Source organism: Bufo bufo, chromosome 9 (genome assembly GCF_905171765.1).
Source record: "Bufo bufo chromosome 9, aBufBuf1.1, whole genome shotgun sequence".
Classification (NCBI taxonomy): domain Eukaryota; kingdom Metazoa; phylum Chordata; class Amphibia; order Anura; family Bufonidae; genus Bufo; species Bufo bufo.
Window position 1 is genome coordinate 202,267,109 of NC_053397.1, and position 18,904 is coordinate 202,286,012.

Genomic DNA, 18,904 nt, shown 5'->3' on the forward strand with positions numbered 1-18,904 from the left:
CACGTGAGTTTAATAATATGTAATAAAAGTGAAGTTTTATCCCTTTGACTGACGCTACAGAAACTGACTTTATTGGATGTAAACCTTAAAGAGGTTGTCCAGGATTTTACTATTGATGGCCTGTTATCAATATTTGATCTGCGGGGGTTCGACACCCCACACCCCCGACCATCAGCTGTTTCAGAGTAGCACCATCTAGTGGAGGGAGCTGGCCACTGCAGGGCTGCCCCTAAAGAAGTGAATGAGAGCAGCGCTGCAATAGCCAGCTATGTCCACTAGACAATGGATGAAGCCCAACTCAGAAACAGATGATGGTCAGGGGTGTGGGGTGTCAGACCCCAACAGATCAAATAATTATGACATACCCTGGAGAACCCCTCATTTGGACTGCAGCTGTAACTTGATAGGTAAAATCAACCAGTTGGGTTACTAAATCCCAATGTGTAGCCCAGGCCGTATAAACCAGAAATTACTTAACAGGGGGAACATCATCTTGCACTGGAAACAGTTGGATTTATGCAGATACAAAGAAAGTAATTGATTAACGACTCCCTGATTTCCTTCAGACTTATTTATGATTCAAGGCGATTAGCCAAGGCATGTATATACATAGCTAAGTCTACGGCGGGACGCGCTGCACATGTATAATTCATACGAGGGAAAGTCACCTTGGTAATATAATTACAAGAATGTGAATAACTGACATACAGTTTATGATGCTAAAGGATATTAAAAATGAAGCAAATTCTTCAAGCAACTTCTAACATCTAAAACTTTTCCAAAAGTACGTAACTAAGCTTGTTTTTCTTTGCACCAGATTTGATAAATCTCCCCCTGTTCTGTCTTCATACACGTTCACACAATGTGCAGTCTGACATTTAGCATAAACTATTCCTGTCTTCCAAATAAGAGAACTGTTCTTTGTAGTCTAACTTGTTTATTGGTCAACAGGTTGTACCCTCTGTGCGATGTGTGTGAGTGAGAGATTGTACAAGTGTGCAGTAAAACTACAAAAATACAAATAACATGTAGAAGTACTGTATAATGTATAGAATACAATGTACTGTAACATTTGCATAACACTGAAGCACATGGTAAAATGGCTGCCTATACAGAAGACTACATGTCTAACTAACAGTAGTAACAACTCCCTGAGTAACAATTACAACTGGATGGTGGAGTTTGAGAAGGAGATATGCAGAAGGACAGGTCTGCTGATGTGTCCTGGTGACTGGAGACTTCTCTTTGCCAGGATGCTTTTCACTCCCACAATGCTTTGCACCACCCACAATGCAGCAGTCTTTGTAACAGGAAAAGCAAAGTGTAATACAGCTTAACACCGCTAGATAGTGCTATAGCCACATTAAACACTTGAGAAATACCAAAACCCTGGCAGAATGAAATAGAATAATTTTCTAACCCTGCTGGGCAGAACATCCCCAATGAACCTCATATTAAAGGGGTTATCCAAAGTATAAAACATGCCCCCCCCCCAATTCCCGGTCTACTCTAATAGATTATACTTACCCCGGTCCCCGGGTTGTTCCTGATCCCCGCACTGCTGCCACTGCATCTCCCCGACGTGCAGATCAAAACATCTGGCGATAGGGGGAGCAGCCAAGAGCAGAATGCGATGGGGAGGAGCCTCCCTAGCGCCACCTGTGATGCAGTGGCCGTGTGGGGATCAGGAGGGACATCTGTGCCAGGGAGCAGGTAAGTGTAATGTATATGAGGGGACTGGGCATTGGGGGGTCATTATAGGGGTTGGATAACCCCTTTAATGCCATCGCAGATAAAGTTCCCTTGCACAGAAAACATTTTCCAAACTGCACTACAACATGAAATATGGACTCTGATTGATTATTTAGTTGATTGCCTCCTCTCAATGCATTTGTATGGGCAATTTACCCATGGGTTGTGTATTTACCCGCCTTGTATACGGGTTTGATGTGCTCCCTAGAAGGGATCTTTGCATAGTAAGTATTCCCTTCTCACACATTATGGCACATGACGTGTCAATAAACACCTGAAAGATGTTGGTTCCACCTCTGAGGTCCACACATCTCCAGAACAGGGGTCCTCCAACCCCCATCCGTCAAGGCAAAGTGGCCTCTGGCTGGTTCTTTCTCATGGAGAATGAATGGAGAAGTGGCTCATGGCTCTCTCGTTTTACTTCTATAATAGTCAAGGTCAGTTGTTTCTGTAACTTCCATAGGACTGGAGTGAACGCTGCACATGTCCGGCCATCTGTCCGAGCCTGGATGTGGTGGACAGTCAGGATAGAAGTCAAAGGACCTGTAATGTGGGGAGAGGTGCGGTAGAAAGCTCCATACACCTGTACACAGAGTACACAGAGTACGGCAGCTCTGAAATGTGTGCCTCCTTATATCCTCAGTGCACCCGCTTCAGCTGTGTGGTGTGCCTAGAGGCCCATTACTACAGTCGACTGTTTGTATTCTCAGGTTGATCTAGCAATTCGATGCTATGGGAGATGAAATTGTTCATATGCATGCAAGCTGCGTCTCTAGGGCTACGTGTTGGAACCCTTCATACAAGTCTTGAAACATAACTTAGGATGTAAGCTAAGCCAGTCACTCATCTGCAGACCTGGTGCTTTCCCTTTACCATCAGTGTAGAGAACTGGTTTGGCAGGGTGAGAGGCCTTTACCAGGGATTTTGACTAATACGATAGCTGCCTTCCAGCGGTTGTCACTAGAGGCAGAGCTTTCTCTTTTTTGAGGGTGGGGAGCTAACTTGCATGGTCCATAAGACTCCTTCTCGTAAGTAAAAATTTTACATGTGTTATACTCCTACTCGAGGTAATGGACTGCTGACTTATATACAGTAGAATGAGGTTTTTATATACATTTATCTACTGGTTCTCTGCTACAGGGAATACGAGTGCCTGTTAACTGTTCATGTAGATCGTCCATCATCTGTGATACATCCATAATGTATGGTGGAAGTCTAGGCTTTAAAAATGGCCTCTGCTTGCGAGAGTGGTGGTCACCATAGCCACTGTTTTATTGCTGTTTTAAACAGCAGACACCTAGAGTTAATGTCTGCAATCGGCGCTAACGCTGATTGCAGACATTTAACCGCTCGGATGCTATGCAGCATTATTCTGTCCACGATGGGGACGCAACCAAACGGAACGAAATGCATTCTGATGCTTTCCGGATCTCAATAGCAGAAAGGGAAAGCGCAGATGTAAAAGTAGCCTAAATTGTAAATCTTTGTTGTTCATGTGTCGTCTGCTGAAACGTTCCTACAGAGAATGATGGATTCATAGGTAGATTTTCTAGTGTGGTCCAGAGCAGTCCAAGGCAAGTCAGTGGTGTCATTATATCCCTGCTCCCGGCCCCTCCAGCAGCGACGGGCTGGAAACTGTCTACTTTCATATTGTTTGATAATCAAATCCAAATTCCAGCCCGAAGCGCAGAATGCTGACTCTTAACAACCTTTCCTAATGGAAAATGTAATTTATTTTCTAAATAAATGCCACATCTGCACAAGAACACATATTGGAAGACTTAATGTAGCTGAAAGTAATTTGTCTTAGGTTACTTTAAAAGCTTGCACTTGTCTTTTCTTGTGATATATAAGAACATCGCTGGATTTACATGGCATCCACAAACAGGCTTTTTACTTTCCAATAACATTTGGCATTGTGTTATTTTGGTTTATTCCTGATGCCAAAATCTAGATGTGATACTTATATTCTATTTTTGTTTTTTTATTATTTCCTTTCTTTATGTCACCATGTGTATTATACTGTAGGACCCTACTTCTATCAACACGCACTACGGTATTCATATTAGAGCTCATGCACATGGATGTTGTGCGGCCGTTTCGTGCATTGTGGACCACAATTTGCGGTCCCTAATGCACGGGCAACATCCGTGCGGCCGGGATGGATCGAGACCCATTCAACTTGAATGGGTCCGTGATCCGCCCCGCACTGTAAAAAAATAGAACAGGTTCTATTTTTTTGTGATGCAGAGGCACGGACAGAAACACCATGGAAACACTCAATAGTGCTTCCGTGGGCTTCCGATCTGTGCTTCCATTCCACACCGCATCTCCCGGATTGCGGACCCATTCAAGCGAATGGGTCCGCATCCGTGATGCGGGGTGCACACGGCCGCATGCATGAGCCCTTAAAGGGCTTGTCTAAGATATTGGTATTGGGGAGAAGGTGGGTGAGCCTCTGTATACCAGTATACTTTAAGATATTGGTATTGATGGGCTATCCTCAGGAGAGGTCACCGATATCAGATCGGTGCGGTCCGACTCCTGGCCCGCCAATCAGTTGTTTGAAGAGATTGCGGTGGTCAGGTGATCGCTGCAGCCTCTTCCTTCCTAGGCCAGTGATAACAAGTTCATTGGTCAGGTGGCCTACCAGTGATGTCTAACCTCCGGCACTCCATGAAAGTGTGGTGAAACTATGACTCCCAGCATGCTTCATTCATTTCTGTGGTGTTCTTAGAACAGCCAAGCAAGTGCCCATTTTGGGAGTTGTAGTATAATGGTCTGAGGTCTGCAAAGGGGAAGTTTGGTGTCTGTTTTGGGGTCTATGTACAAGAGAGAGAGTTGGCCTGGCGTCTTTCAACTGGGCACATCTCCTAGCACCCGTTCTTTCAGCTGTATATGAGTCCCCGGGACAACAGTTGGTCATACCGTAGCCCGTTGTGTGGCTGCAGCAGTCTCCCAAGCTTCTGCTGTAAGAGGCAGCGACCTGAGGACTGTCCTCATCTTGTGTTCATGGACTGCCGCTTCCTAGATGGTGCAGGAATGAAAGGAAAGGGATCCACGCAATATACTTTTTCTTATCCAATCTCTGCAGGAAGTACTGGACTATAAGACCCTACAGAGTACTCTATGGTTCTCTGCGACTCTTGTTTCTACAGTGGTATGTAGATATTGATTAAACGTGTTGTCTAGGATTACTAAAATATCAACACATTCTTTAACAAAATGCAAAAAAAAAAAAACATTCCTCACGTTCTGCAAAATGTTGCAGCTCAGTCCCATTCACTTCAATGGAGCTGAGTTTTCAATACCAGACACAACCCATGGACAAGTGTGGTGCTATTTCTGGAAAAAGAACAGCCTTTTTTTTTTAACCCTGTATAACCTCTTTAAACTACTTTGATGTAAGTAATACAGTAGATTTAGGCTTTAAAGGGAATCTGTCAGCAGACTTGTCCCTATGACACTGGCTGACCTATCGCTTGTGCACTTGGCGGCTGAAGGCATCTTTGTTGGTCCCATCTTCATATGTGCCCGTATTACTGAGAAACATGAAGTTTTAATATATGCAAATGAGCCTCTAGGAGCAACGGGGGCGTTGCCATTACACCTAGAGGCTCTGCTCTCTCTAAACTGCAGCTCCCTCTGCAATTCGATTGATAGGACCAGACAGTGTAAGCATGATCAAACCTGGTCCTGTCAATCAAAGTGCAGCAGGCGCAGCAGTGGCAGAGAGAGCAGAGCCTCTAGGTGTAATGGCAACGCCTCCGTTGCTCCTAGAGGCTCATTTGCATATATTAAAGCATCATTTTTCTCAGCAACGCGGGCACATATGAATTCGGGAAAAACACAGATGCCAAGTGCACATGTAACAGGTCAGCCAGTGTCATGCACTTTAATATTAAAATCACAGTCCAGAAGCTGTAGTCAGGACTGTATGACAAGCCATTGACTGCTTTTTATAATAACTTTTGTTTGTCAAATTGCTGAATATGAAAACATAGCAGGATTATAGTTCCCATAGAATTACCCACATTACTAAACTGGGATTTATTGTTGGTTTGAAAAATGTGCAATTTAATTGTGTGATTATAGCTTCTCATCAAAAAACAACACTAACAAACAGTAGCCCCAGAGATATAAAATAAACATGGCTCATGTATAAAATGTCTAGCAATCCACGCTGTTCCCAGATCCGCTTTTGTCTTATTATTATACTTTATTTATGAAATCTCGTCTTATTCCGCAGCGTCGTCCATTAGGGAGCTGTGCGCATGTGAAGCTAGGCTCAGTAACTGCTGACCCTGTTCGGTTATCAACAGCCAGGGTCATTATTTTGTTTTAGATCATTTTCAAATATGACAAAATTCTCTTTGCTTTACAAAATCGTTTGGGAACTTAATATAATTATTGTCTAGAATACCTTCAAATATAAGAAAAATTGTACAAAGTCATTGAGAATGATGCAGTAGCAGCAGAGGAAGAGTGTGCTGATCTTGTGGGAGGCAGTGACCGGTCCGCATAGATGATTGTTAGTGGGCACTAGATCAAGTGTTAAAGAGTAGTGTTGGTCGAGCACCAAAGTGCTCGGGTGCTCGAGTAGAACACCTCGGGATGCTCGGGTGCTCTACCGAGCACCCGAACACAATGGAAGTCAATGGGAGAACCCGAGCATTGAACCAGGCACCCCCGGCTCTGAAGAGGGGACGGTGTCTGGTTCACAGGAAAATGTCAGAAATTGATGGAAACACCACAGAAATGCTTCGGGAACAGCATGGGGAGGATGTCTGGATGCATCTTGGACTCTCAGGTCGCTGCTGGGAACGATGTTGTCCGAGTAGTACGCCACTTTTACAGACTGACAATAATACGCACAAAACCAAAGATAAAATCGATTTTGGAGGAAAAATGTTTAGGAAACATTCTTTCCTGTATATTTACTTGTATATAAAGTGCAAGTGCTGCCAAAAATTACAAGGAAGAGGCACTCCGATACAACCTGTATATCACATAAAGGAGGGCCTCATTCACATTGTGGTACAATTGTTCAGGTAGTGGGACTCCTACACTCATAAAGCCTATGCACTAAGGGAAAGGGCTGCCAAAAACTACAAGGAACCGGCACTCCAAAACACCCTTTATTACACATAAAGAAGGGCATCATACACACCCTTGAAAAATTATGATTGATGGCCTGATGGTGACCCTCAAATAATTAGGAGCAAGGGCCTGCTGGTGACCCTCTAAAAAAGGCATCCTCAAACTGTGGCCCTCCAGCTGTTGTAAAACTACAACTCTCACAATGCCCTGCTGTAGGCTGATACCTGTAGGCTGTTCGGGCATGCTGGGAGTTGTAGTTTTGCAACAGCTGGAGGGCCGCAGTTTTGAGGATGCCTGCTCTAAAACATTAGGGGTCAGGGTCTGCTGCTGAGCTGACCATCTAAAACATTATGGGTGAGAGCCTGCTGCCAAGCTGACCATCAAAAAAAAATTGTGGGCGAGGGCCTTCTGCCGAGCTGACCATCTAAAAAATTTGGTGGGCGAGGGCCTGCTGCTAAGCTGACCATCTAAAAATTTGGGGGTGAAAGTCTGCTGCTGAGCTGACCCTCTAAAACATTATGGTTGAGGGCCTGCTGGAGACCCTCAAAAACATTATGGTTGAGGGCCTGCTTTGATTTGCCACCGGGTAGGGGTGTCCTCTGTAGCGGCACAGCGCTAGGCCTGTCCAGTGGGCAGGGACATTGACTGTGGGTCCGGGATATAGCATTTCTATGCATGTTTGTACTGCTTTGGTGATGCTTATGCTTATGTTATTACTTGTTGTCTAAGTAAAGTTTTCTGTTTCTTGCATATTAAGCTGGTGTCAGTGTCGCTTTCCTTGTCTGTGACTTCGCTGTATTCTGGGGAGCCCACCCCGGTACACGGCTTACACTGCCACAGCTCGGTGGCGGTGTGCTGTTTGTCACCTAAGCAGATCAGTTTAAGCACGGCCTGTTGCTGCTTCCCCACTGCAGTGCTACACTGCTTCCAGCTACTGACTGATGGCTGATTGGTGCTGCAAGAAGATAATTTAGAGGTGGAAGTGGAGGCGGAGGAGGAGAAGGGGGTGTTTCAGCCACTAACGTAGGTGGCGGCGGAAACCCTGATGGAAGTAGGCAATCCTTGGCCTTGATAGCACCTGTGCCATCCCAGGGTACGACTCGCTCCCGGCCTCCACAACGTTCACCCGGTATGCCATCAGGGAAATGAAGCGTCCCTGGCCAAAAGTACTTGTCCATGTGTAAGTCGTTAAGTGGACCTTCCCAATAACTGTGTTGGTCAGGGCATGGGCGATGTTATGGGACACATGCTGGTGTAAGGCTGGGACTGCACACCATGAAAAATATTGGCGGCTGGGGACAGAGTACCGCGGGACAGCTGCCGCCATCAGGGTGCTGAAAGCCTTTACTATCCACAAGCCTAAATGGCAACATTTCCATGGCCAGTAATTTGGAAAGGTGGGCATTTAGTGCTATCGTCTATGGGTGGGTGGCTGGGTTTTTGCACTTTCGTTCAAAGGCCTGGGGTATAGACATGTGTACGCTGAGCTGGGACACAGAAGTGGATGTGCTAGCTGATGGTGCTTACGAAGGTCCAGGTGCATGGCGGTAGGCATCCGTGCCTGCGTCTTGGACAGGGGATTGGCCAGCACGCAACACAGGGGAAGAGGAGGCAGTGGTGTGACCCACAAACACTGGTTGTGGACCTAGGCGTTCGGCTCACCTATTAGGGTGCTTTGATGCCATGTGGCGGATCATGCTGCTGGTGGTGGTGAGGTTGCTAGTTTTCACGCCCCTGCTCATTTTGGTACGGCACAGGTTGCAAATGACAATTCTTTTTTTATCGTCCGCACTTTCCTCAAAAAAGTGCCAGACTGCGGAACACCTACCCCTTGGCAAGGGAGATTGGCGCAAGGGGGTGCTCCGGGGAACAGTTGCGACCTGTTTGGTGTGGCCCGCCTTCTCCCTTTTGCCACCCCACTGCCTCTTCCAGCCTGTTGCGAATCTGCAGATCCCTCCACCTCTGTACTGCTGTGCTTGCTCGGCTTGCCACCTTCCCAGATTGGGTCAGTGATTTCATCGTCCACCACCTCCTCTTCCACTTCCTCACTCTAGTCATCCTCCTGACTTGTTGACCTAACAACAACCTCAGTTATTGACAACTGTGTCTCATCCTCACCATTAACCTCTTGAGACACTAATTGCGGTTGACTTATTGGCAACTGTGTCTCATCATCATCATCCACCTCGTGAAACACTAATTGCCGTTCCCCACCGCCATCTTCTTCTAACTGTGGATGCTAAAGAGTTTGGGAATCTGGGCACAAGATTTCCTCATGTCCCTCTTCAAGCGGGCTTGGCGAGAGGCCCAAATTAAGGAATGGCGTTGAAAAGAGCTCTTTGGAATATCCGAGTGTGGGATCACTTGTTTGCCAAGACTCTCCATGGTGGGTGGAAGGAGTATCAGGGTGAGGATTCTGTTGACCAGACTCTTGGCTACTGAGACTGGACTTTGTGGAAGACAGGGTGGTGCTTAACCGACTGGAAGCATTATCTGCTGCAATCCAACTGATCACCTGGTCGCACTGGTCTGACTTCGAGAGTGGTATCCTGCGCCGCCCTGCAAACTGGGACATGAAGCTAGGTATCGTGGATAAGTGTGTTTCTTGTGCTCTGGCAGCAGGCACAGTTTCACCGCGCCCAGGGCCACGGCCTCTGCGTACACTATCAGCAGCACGGCCACTTCTCTGTCCCTTACTGCTCGCCTTCTGCATATTAAATGGTATATATGCTTGCAAGTATGTCACACGTACAATAGCGCAGGTTTTGTAAGTGTATGCGCAAATAAAGTACACAGAATGTCAGATATATCTTTAAACAGACGTTAAACAAGAGATATAGCACAAGTAATGTCGCTGTCACCACCGGCTAATAAAAAATTACACTGAATGAATGTCACTGATATTTAGGATGGGCAAACATTATACAGGAGATGTAGCGCATATAATGTCACTGTCACTAGCGGCGAAAAAAATTACACTGAATGTCACTGATATTTCGGATGCGCTAACGTTATACTAGAGATGTAGCGCAGGTAATGTCTAGTGTTGGGCGCGAATAGCGAATATTAATCGCGAATATCGTCACTTCGAGAATTTGCGAATATTTTTAATAGATTTTTTTTTTTCATCAGTAACCTCCCTTCTTGCTTGTGGGCCAATGAGAAGGCTGCAATGTCTTTGTCAGAGCTTAGCAACATCCCGAGCAACCAATAGGAAAGTTGCCGAACCCTTACTATATAAGAACCTCCCCAGCAGCCCTTGTATGCAGTATTCTGCAGATCTGAGAGAGAGCAGTGTCATTGCTGTGCTCTGTGCTTTCCTGTGTCATTACATTAGATAGTTAGTTAGTTAGTTAATTAGCTTATCTATATAATACAGATAGTTAGTGGGACATAGTCAGTATAGATAGTGATATAGTGGAGCTGATAGGTTCTGCTGTCCATACATACATGCTACAGACATAGTGCTGTGATGTCACAAGTTCATACTTAGTGCACTAATCACTAATAAGTAGTCAGACCTGTTAAAATGTAAAGTTGCACGTATTGCGCCAAAATATTCGCATCATTAGTGCCGATTTCGCAATCGCGAATATATTGGAGCACTCTATCTGCATATAAAGCTATTGTAATGTTCTGCTGTGCCAACCATTCTAGTAGGTTGAAAAATGTAGCTATAGTGACCCACGCCTGTATTTCGCACGCATTACACGAATATTAAATTGGTGATGGACCATGTGATGAGCGCAGTGACATCACCAAAGGTCCTTTTCTCCCAGGTCTTTAAAGAAGAAGAAAGAAGACAAGCCGGGCTGCGCAAACAAGTGAATAAGGTGAGTTTAATTATTTTATTTATTTTTTAACCCCTTCATCCCATGTTATAAGGGAAAATAATACAATTTACACAACACTGATCCCAAACCCGAACTTCTGTGAAGAAGTCCGGGTTCGGGTACCAAACATGCCAATTTTTCTCACGCACGTGCAAAACATTTTGCACCCGCGCCGAAAAATTGCGCATTTTCCCTCACTGCACCCGCATCCTCTCCAGCCCTCACACGCGACGCCTGTGTGAAAGAGGCCTTAGAGTTTCCCTGGATCTAATCTTTACAAATGAAGGAATTAATAAAGAAAAAACTGCACAGTTTATTACCAAATGAACTATGAGTAATGAATTTCTGGTCACTGTGTGAAGTTTGCCTCATACCTGTGTAAATTGGTGCGTATTGTGGAAGAGCGTGGCGGAGCTCTATACCAGGTGGCAACTGATGATCAGTTGTGTGTGGACATATAAATTAATTGGTTACTCCAATGTTTCCCCATTAGATGTGTATGGAGGAGTCGGGAGGAGCAGCTTTCAGTAAGGCGAGCTGCCATGCGAGTCTACTAGGTGGTGGCTTTGGGGTAATTCTTTGTTTAGTATGTGGAGGTTGAGACTTCCAAGCAATCCGATTCATATGCTTAAAGGGCATCTGTCAGCAAATTTGTGCCTATGAAACCGGCTTACCTGTTACATGTGCGCTTGGCTATGCCCTTAATCATGGCATAACTCCTTTAAGGGCATCTGTCAGAGGATTTGTGAACGTTCGGCCAACAGCAGTGTAGGATGAAGGGTGGATGTCAAAGATTTTATGTGATTGATCATGACGCCCTCTTTTTAGGCTCCACCAGTCAATCAATGAACATTACCCAGTTAGTCAATGTCCTAGGGTCTAGCAGGTCAGTGACACGGCATGGCTATGATAAGACCCACCCCATTACAGACATATAATATTACCCTTTATCATTTCTGCTCTCAAGAAATCAAATATAAAGCAGTGGTACTGTATCTCTGTCTTCCTGGCGGCTAGAACAATCTGCCCCTTTTGTACTTTTGAGAATATTTTGCTGCTGTCAGAATAATAATCTGTAAGCGACAATTGTTAAGACATAAGTTCGACAACTTACTAAGAGTTTGTTTTCATAAAAACTTTTCTTTATGTATAATTTCATTACAATGCATGACATGACATTCAATGCTATGTATAACGATTTTATTTTCTGTATATATATGACATTGATTTACTTTTTCCCGCATAGTAAAGAAAATTGTTGCTTTTTGAACTTTGCAATAAATAAAGAATTTAAGCAGAATAATAATCTAAAAGATTCATTTCGGCAAAATAAAAAAAAAGAGAAAAAACTTGGCACCCAGACCCCCCCCCCTCCGGTCACAGCATAGGATATACTTGCGATTGACTCTAGCAGCTTCTGTCACTTCAGCCCCTTCAGCCCCAATACCGCGTACCCGGAATCTCGACGCCTCCTTCTGCCTCCACCTCTGCTTTCCTTCTGATGGGACCTGTTATTGCTCACTTGGCTGATGATGCCTCTAACAGCTCTTTCTGTATATAAATGAAACACAATTCATCTTGAGGCCATGGCGTTCTGGCCTGCTCGTCAAAAAGGAGGGGGGAAAATAATGGTGCAATGAAAGTTATTTAATTTTAACCAATTCCTAACACTTATCCTGTATCGTTCACGGTGCAAATGATCGACAGGTTTTCCAAAGAGTTTCTGCATCAGCTGTAGTAAGCCGACCATTTCCAGAACAGGTGTTTCACCATGACGACCTAAATTATTCTAATCCCAGTAAAGGTAGAAGACTCTTCTATCCACCGCATAATAAAGATACGGATTTTTCTACCACTATCTCTGGAGCTGGACATTTTCCGTTTTTTCCGCTGGACATTATTCTAATGAATCCAGAGCATTGCCCCTAGAAGAGTTAGCCTTCCGTGCTCGCGGATCCCGAAGCTAATTCAATTGAACCAATTTTTGGGTTTATTTCTTTGTGTTGAGAACGGAGCGGCAGCTGTGTAAGGTTTGTCAAAATCAGTTACGGAAAATCTTGTTACTGGGGGGGGGGGGGGTCAGAGAAAGTCTACGACTCTGCCTTTTGGGCAGCGAGCCACTGTCGCTCATGTTCATATGTAATCAGGCTCATTCTGGTACCACAGGGGTCCAGCGCATTACAATAATACAGCGGGTAGATCTGGCCTTAACTGCAGGCCCACCGTGCCCTTTCAAAACTAATTTGAAACTTCAATTAAAAAATAACTACAAAATCTCGTCCCGAGTCACATTAATATTGAGCTTCACGTTTTTATGGAGCCGTGACATGCAGAATTGCAATCACATGCTGGAATACTCGGGAATAATAGCAAAAATATAAGCTGATTTTTCGATAAAACGGTAATGTTAGGTACAGGAGCGACAATAATGGGATGCAATATGTAGTCAGATCTCACACATTCGGATTTTCTGGAATACTGAATATCCACACACATGAAATCCAATCTTTGATAAAATAAAGAATACATTCGGTGATCATCAAAGAATAGGATAGTCCAGTACCCTCTCATCTGCCATTTGAGTCTGGTGGGTGGAGGCTTTGGGGCAATATTTTGTTTAGTATGTGGAGGTTGATACTTCCAAGCAATCCTATAGGTTCATATGCCTAAAGGGCATCTGTCAGCAGTTTTGTACCTATGACACTGGCTGACCTGTTACATGTGTGCTTGGCAGCTGAAGGCATCGGTGTTGGTCCCATGTTCATATGTGTCCACATTGCCGAGAAAAATGATGTTTTAATATATGCAAATGAGCCTCTAGGAGCAACTGGGGCGTTGTCCTTACACCTAGAGGTTTAGCTCTCTCTGTAACTGCTGCGCCCTCTGCACTTTGGTTGACAGGGTCATACAGTGAAAGCATGATCACACCAGGTCCTGTCAATCAAAGTGCAGAGGGCGCAGCAGTTGCAGAGAGAGCGGAGCCTCTAGGAGTAACTGCAATGCCCCCATTTCTCCTAGAGGCTCATTTGCATATATTAAAACATAATTTTTCTCCACAATGCGGACACATATGAACATGGAACCAACACAGATGCCTTCAGCTGCCAAGCTCACATGTAACAGGTCAGACAGTGTCAGAAGGACAAATCTGCTGACAGATGCCCTTTAAAGGGGTTATGCCATGATTAAGGGCATGGTGCCAAAGGTAAGAGCTGAGAGTAGAGTGACTGGTACAAGACGAGCAATCCAGAGGCAACAGTTGAAGTAATATCAGGAAACAAGGCAAGGCCTGGATCGGGGTCAACCAAGGAGTCCAAACCAGAACCAATAGGTCATGGAACAAGCGCCAGAACAGGGGGTGAACCTCAATAAGTAGGCAAGGAATTGCAGGACGATTCCCTTTTAAATGGGTCACCTGGCCTCACGTCATGCTTGGGTGCGGTTGCTTTAGCAGCCGGTACAGGGGATCCACAACCCAAGCCAGCAGACCTATGGCAGAAGACAGGAGCCATAAGAGTGGAGGATGTGGCAGTGCTGGTATCAAACAATGTGAGTAACCAGTACAAAGGTAATACTCCAGAATTCACTTTGTAATTACAAGTAAAAAAAAAAACTGCAAAACCTTCATATATGGTCACTGTAGTTCTTATTTCATCTAAACATTTCGAACTGGCTTAGTTACATCTTAGGAGAAAGCTCATTAAGAGTCGTTACTGTACAGATCATATCCGTCTTATAGTAATTACCTTCTGCTACTCGATAAGAATAGAGATGTGTTTAAAAAATAAATAATGACAGATTTGGAAGCCTGACACCAAACTCTACAGAACAGATCATTTACTTCTTCCATCTAAGGCCCATGTTTTCAGTCTTCTGTGAAAAAACAGATAACAGCTTTGCTCATCCAAACACAAAAATAGTCGATTCCCCAGAGATCCCTTCCCAGAAGACGCTGAAAAAAAAGAAAAAAAACAGAGTTTGCAGCCCAATGGCAAATGATCACATTTCATTCTTAATAGACAGTTCTGCAGGGATCCGACTAATGGCATTTCTTCAACATGGTATGGACAGTTTTCTCCCTATAGGTTAATATCTGCGCTGCATCTGTCATGCTTCTGTTTTATGAGTTATGAATAGCTATCAATCATGAAGTGAAGCGTCTTGTAATTCAAAATGAATTGTAAAAAAGGGCGGTGGGGGATGCAAAGTGATTCGGTTACTCAGTATCGAGCCAAGAGCAGGAGGGGTTGTCATGTTGCAATGAAGGGCATAGATCTTTCTATTGCCGAGTCAGTAATCCCAATCACCCTGGTCACCCTGGCACTTATCTAGAAAGGCAATAAGTCAATATGCGGTCATAGATGGAAACATTTGGGGAGTGACTTGATCGAGTGGTACGTAACTCTTTGAGGTTCCCATGAACTACTGCAGAATGTAGCTGTTTTGGGGGACTCTAGATATTGCTCTACTAGCCATTAGGTTGCATCATTGGAAGCATGAGATCTTACCTATAGCCTTCAGGTGAGATTTTGGTTGTTAATTATTACAGACTTGCAACTGGTTTCTAGGTTTAGGCCCCTGCACTTAAATCAGGGACCATCGCCAAGTTGTGGGCCGCCATTTAGGGTAGATCGTGCAAGTAGGCAGGGACAGTGGTCTGGGTGGAGTACAAAGATCCACTGTTCCCTACCTTTTATGACAGTTTACATCAGGGGTGCACAACGAAGTTTTGCGGCCCCCGTCTTGCTGGGCAGAAGTACAGCTGATCGTGCGATCAGCTGTGTTTCTGCCTGAAGCGCCACATGACGATGGATGACAGCTCCTGCTCCTGCACTGTAGCAGGAGCAGGTCGGCCCCCCCCCCCCACTAGAAGTGATAGCGAGGGAGCAGAGGAGAAGGCAGAAGCGCTTTATCAGCAATTCTGCCTTCTCCACAGATAGATGAGTGGCGCGATGAGTGGCTTTGGGCAGAGGAGTGCAGAGCTGCAGGGTCAGGAACCCCTAATTAGCTCTGCCTTCTAAAAAATCCCACAGGAGGCTGGTTTCCCCTGTATCTGGGGCTCCTTTGGGTGCACCAGTTACAGTGGAAATAGTACAAAAAAAAGTCTCTCATTGTATCCCAAAGGTCTTTCAGTGACCTCTTGGGAACAAATTATGTGGGAAAAATCTATAAAAAAAAATAAGTTAAAAAAATTATTTAAAAAAATCTTTTAAAACTGAATAAAAAAATATAATAAAATACAAATAAAAGGAAAAAATTAATAAAATATGTGGCAAAAAATAGAATATTATAAAAAAAAACATAAAAATAAAAAAAGTAAAAATGCAAAATAAAAGAGTGTTCACTGTCACCAAAATAGTCAGAAAAGACTGTTGGGTGACAGTGAACACTCTTTTATTTTGCATTTTTACTTTTTTATTTTTATGTTTTTTTTATAATATTCTATTTTATGTGGAAAAAATATATTTAAAAAAAATAATAGAAAGTAAAAAAAAAAGAATTAATAAAAAGGAATTTTAAAATAAATAAATAAAATACAAATAAAATTAAAATTAAAAAGGAAAAAGTGCAAAATAATAGAGTATTCATTGTTGCCAACAGATTTTGGTAGTTCAACAAATAAGATTACAGCCGTTTGAACCACGTGCGCTAAATCACAAAGAAGTGTCTGGTCATTAAGGCCTTTTCAAGCCTGGTCATTAAAGGGTTAACCAATGAGCTCCTTCCACACTAGTAAGTTAAAGTGCTTATTGGTTATTGCAGGGCCCCTATAACGGTAGGAGGAGGTAATAACCAGTGAGCGCCGGCCTCTGCAGTTAAGGAAAGCGCTTACTGGTTATTGCAGGGCTCCTATAACGGTAGGAGGCGGTAATAACCAGTGAGCGCCGGCCTCTGCAGTTAAGGAAAGCGCTTACTGTTTTTTGCAGGGCTCTTATAACTGGGGGCAGGAGGCGGTAATAACCAGTGAGCACCAGTCTCCGCAGAGAAGGAAAGTGCTTACTGGTTATCCAGGGCCCCTATAACTGGGGGCAGGAGGCGGTAATAACCAATGAGCGCCAGTCTCGGTAGTGAAGGAAAGTGCTTACTGGTTATCCAGGGCCCCTATAACTGGGGGCAGGAGGCGGTAATAACCAGTGAGCGCTGGGGTGTCTGTAGTGAAGAAAAGCGCTGATTATTAAATAGGAGGCAGGAAGGAAAGGGTCAACACTTTTCCGGTAAAAATGATTTTTAACCAGTTCCTGCAGCATGGCCCCTGAAACAAAAGGTTCATACTTTCCTGCTCCCCGCTGCTCCCGTCTTCTGCTCTGCCCCCGCTGCCTCCAACTTCCGTTCCCCACACTGTTTACACCTGTCAGTGCATGGCCATGGTCACATGCACCTCTGCAACCAATGACTGGCTTCAGCAGTGACATGCTGCTTGTGGCCACATCACCGCTGAAGCCAGTCATTGGCTGGAGAGGTGCATGTGACCATGGCCATGCACTGACAGGTGTAAATAGCACGGGGATCGGAAGATGGAGGCAGTGCGGAGGACCAGAGGGGCAGGGAGCAGGTAAGTATAACTCTTTGGTTTCAGGGGCTATGCTGCAGGACGATATTCGGGACAATTACTGGGAAAAAGTTTTCATAGGAGCGCTCATATCTTATATCTGGCCGGTATAATCGTGCCGCTGATCGGTCGATAAACAAGGTATCGCTCGTTTGTCGGCTGATTTGCATATTTTATCAGGATGAAAGGTTTACAATTATCGGCAGCACATCTCCCTGTGTAATCAGGGAGGGGCTACCAATAATCAATATAACTAAATGAAGGCGGAATGACTGTGACAGTGATCATTCCTCCCCAATCACTTTGAATTGGCTTGTGTAATAGGCTGATGCAAATGAGCGCCGATCGACATTTTTTTAATTTGCGGCTCCTTGAAATAGAGCGATGTGACAATGCGGCCCTCAGACCAAAAAAGGTTGTGCACCCCTGGTTTACAGTATGCAGTGGTTAGTACCTACCAAAATTGGTCCAAAAATGGAAGACTGGTGGCATGACCTTGGGCATCAAATGTTCGGTGAAGTGTGTGGAGAGCGAGTGGCTAGCCCAGCTGGTCCAATCTGCCAGAGGAGCCACTGGGTAAACAGTTATTGTTGGCTATAACAGGCGTCAGAACACACAGGGCATCATGGCTTGCTGTGTATGGAGTTATGTAGCTCCAGATTATTCAGAGTACCCATGCACTACCATAGCGACAGACCTTGCGACTGCTAAGGGGCCCAGGGCAAGAGGGGGCCCAGTCTTAGCTGGGATTATCTCCTCTTCTACTGGAGGTTAAAACTTGGTCAGGACTCTACCCTCTAAAGGAACAACTTTTAGTAAATGAGGCAGTGGAAAAATGGCCCAAGGGTCATTGAGAAGGGTTTAAACCCTTTAAGGACCCATTACATAGCTGTACGTCAAACATGGCGCCCGCTCGCACGTGCAGCGGGCGCCTTAGCCGCGGGGTTTCTGCTATTTTAAATAGCAGAGACTTGCGGCACATGTATGCGATCAGCCATAAGGGAAGGCGGGGAGTGAAAAACGAAAACGCAAAAATGGAAAATCCCAGGGTCCTGCAGAAACCTTTCTGTCCTCCTGTGTCGGGACCTGGTTTGATCCTTGCTATGGGGTCCTTACTTCTCTATGTACGCCTACATGCTGACTCTTGTCCACCACCCAACGCACCTTCTGTGAGCATCAGAACTGCGGCTTTTATCACGTTGATGTTTTCATGTGGATTTTCTACACACAAACCGGCACAGTGTGCAGGTAGCCTAAAGGGATAGCCAAAGTTCAGAATAAAGGGTCTGCTTTTTTTTAACCTCTGAAACCCACGGCATGCTTGCCTATGAGACGTGGCTTGCATTGCAGCTCATCCCCATTTCAGTAAATAGGGCAGAGCTGTAATACCATAGACTACCTATAGTCAAGAGTGGCGCTGTTTCAGGGGTTACAAAACAACTTTTTCCTATTCCTGAACACTCTTTCAACTTTTTGGTAACAGAATAAAATAAAAAAAAACAATGCTGTGGTGCCTTCCCCTTTTTAAAACAGTTCTCACCGATATTTTTGTTAACATTGCGGCACTTTAATCCGCAGCATTTGTGTTGATTTCGGATCTTTGGTCAAGTAGGAATATAAGCATGAGCCGGGCAATACTTTATTGTGTTCAGATCGAAGCTCGGTGAGC

At 44.6% G+C, this 18,904-nt stretch overlaps 1 protein-coding gene across 1 annotated transcript in view; it reads left to right on the plus strand.

Moving 5' to 3' along the window:
- The window catches only part of AGBL4 (AGBL carboxypeptidase 4), a 1,824,141-nt gene that overhangs the window by 1,486,553 nt on the left and 318,684 nt on the right, over window positions 1–18,904 (plus strand). The gene's annotated exons all lie outside the window — the stretch shown is intronic.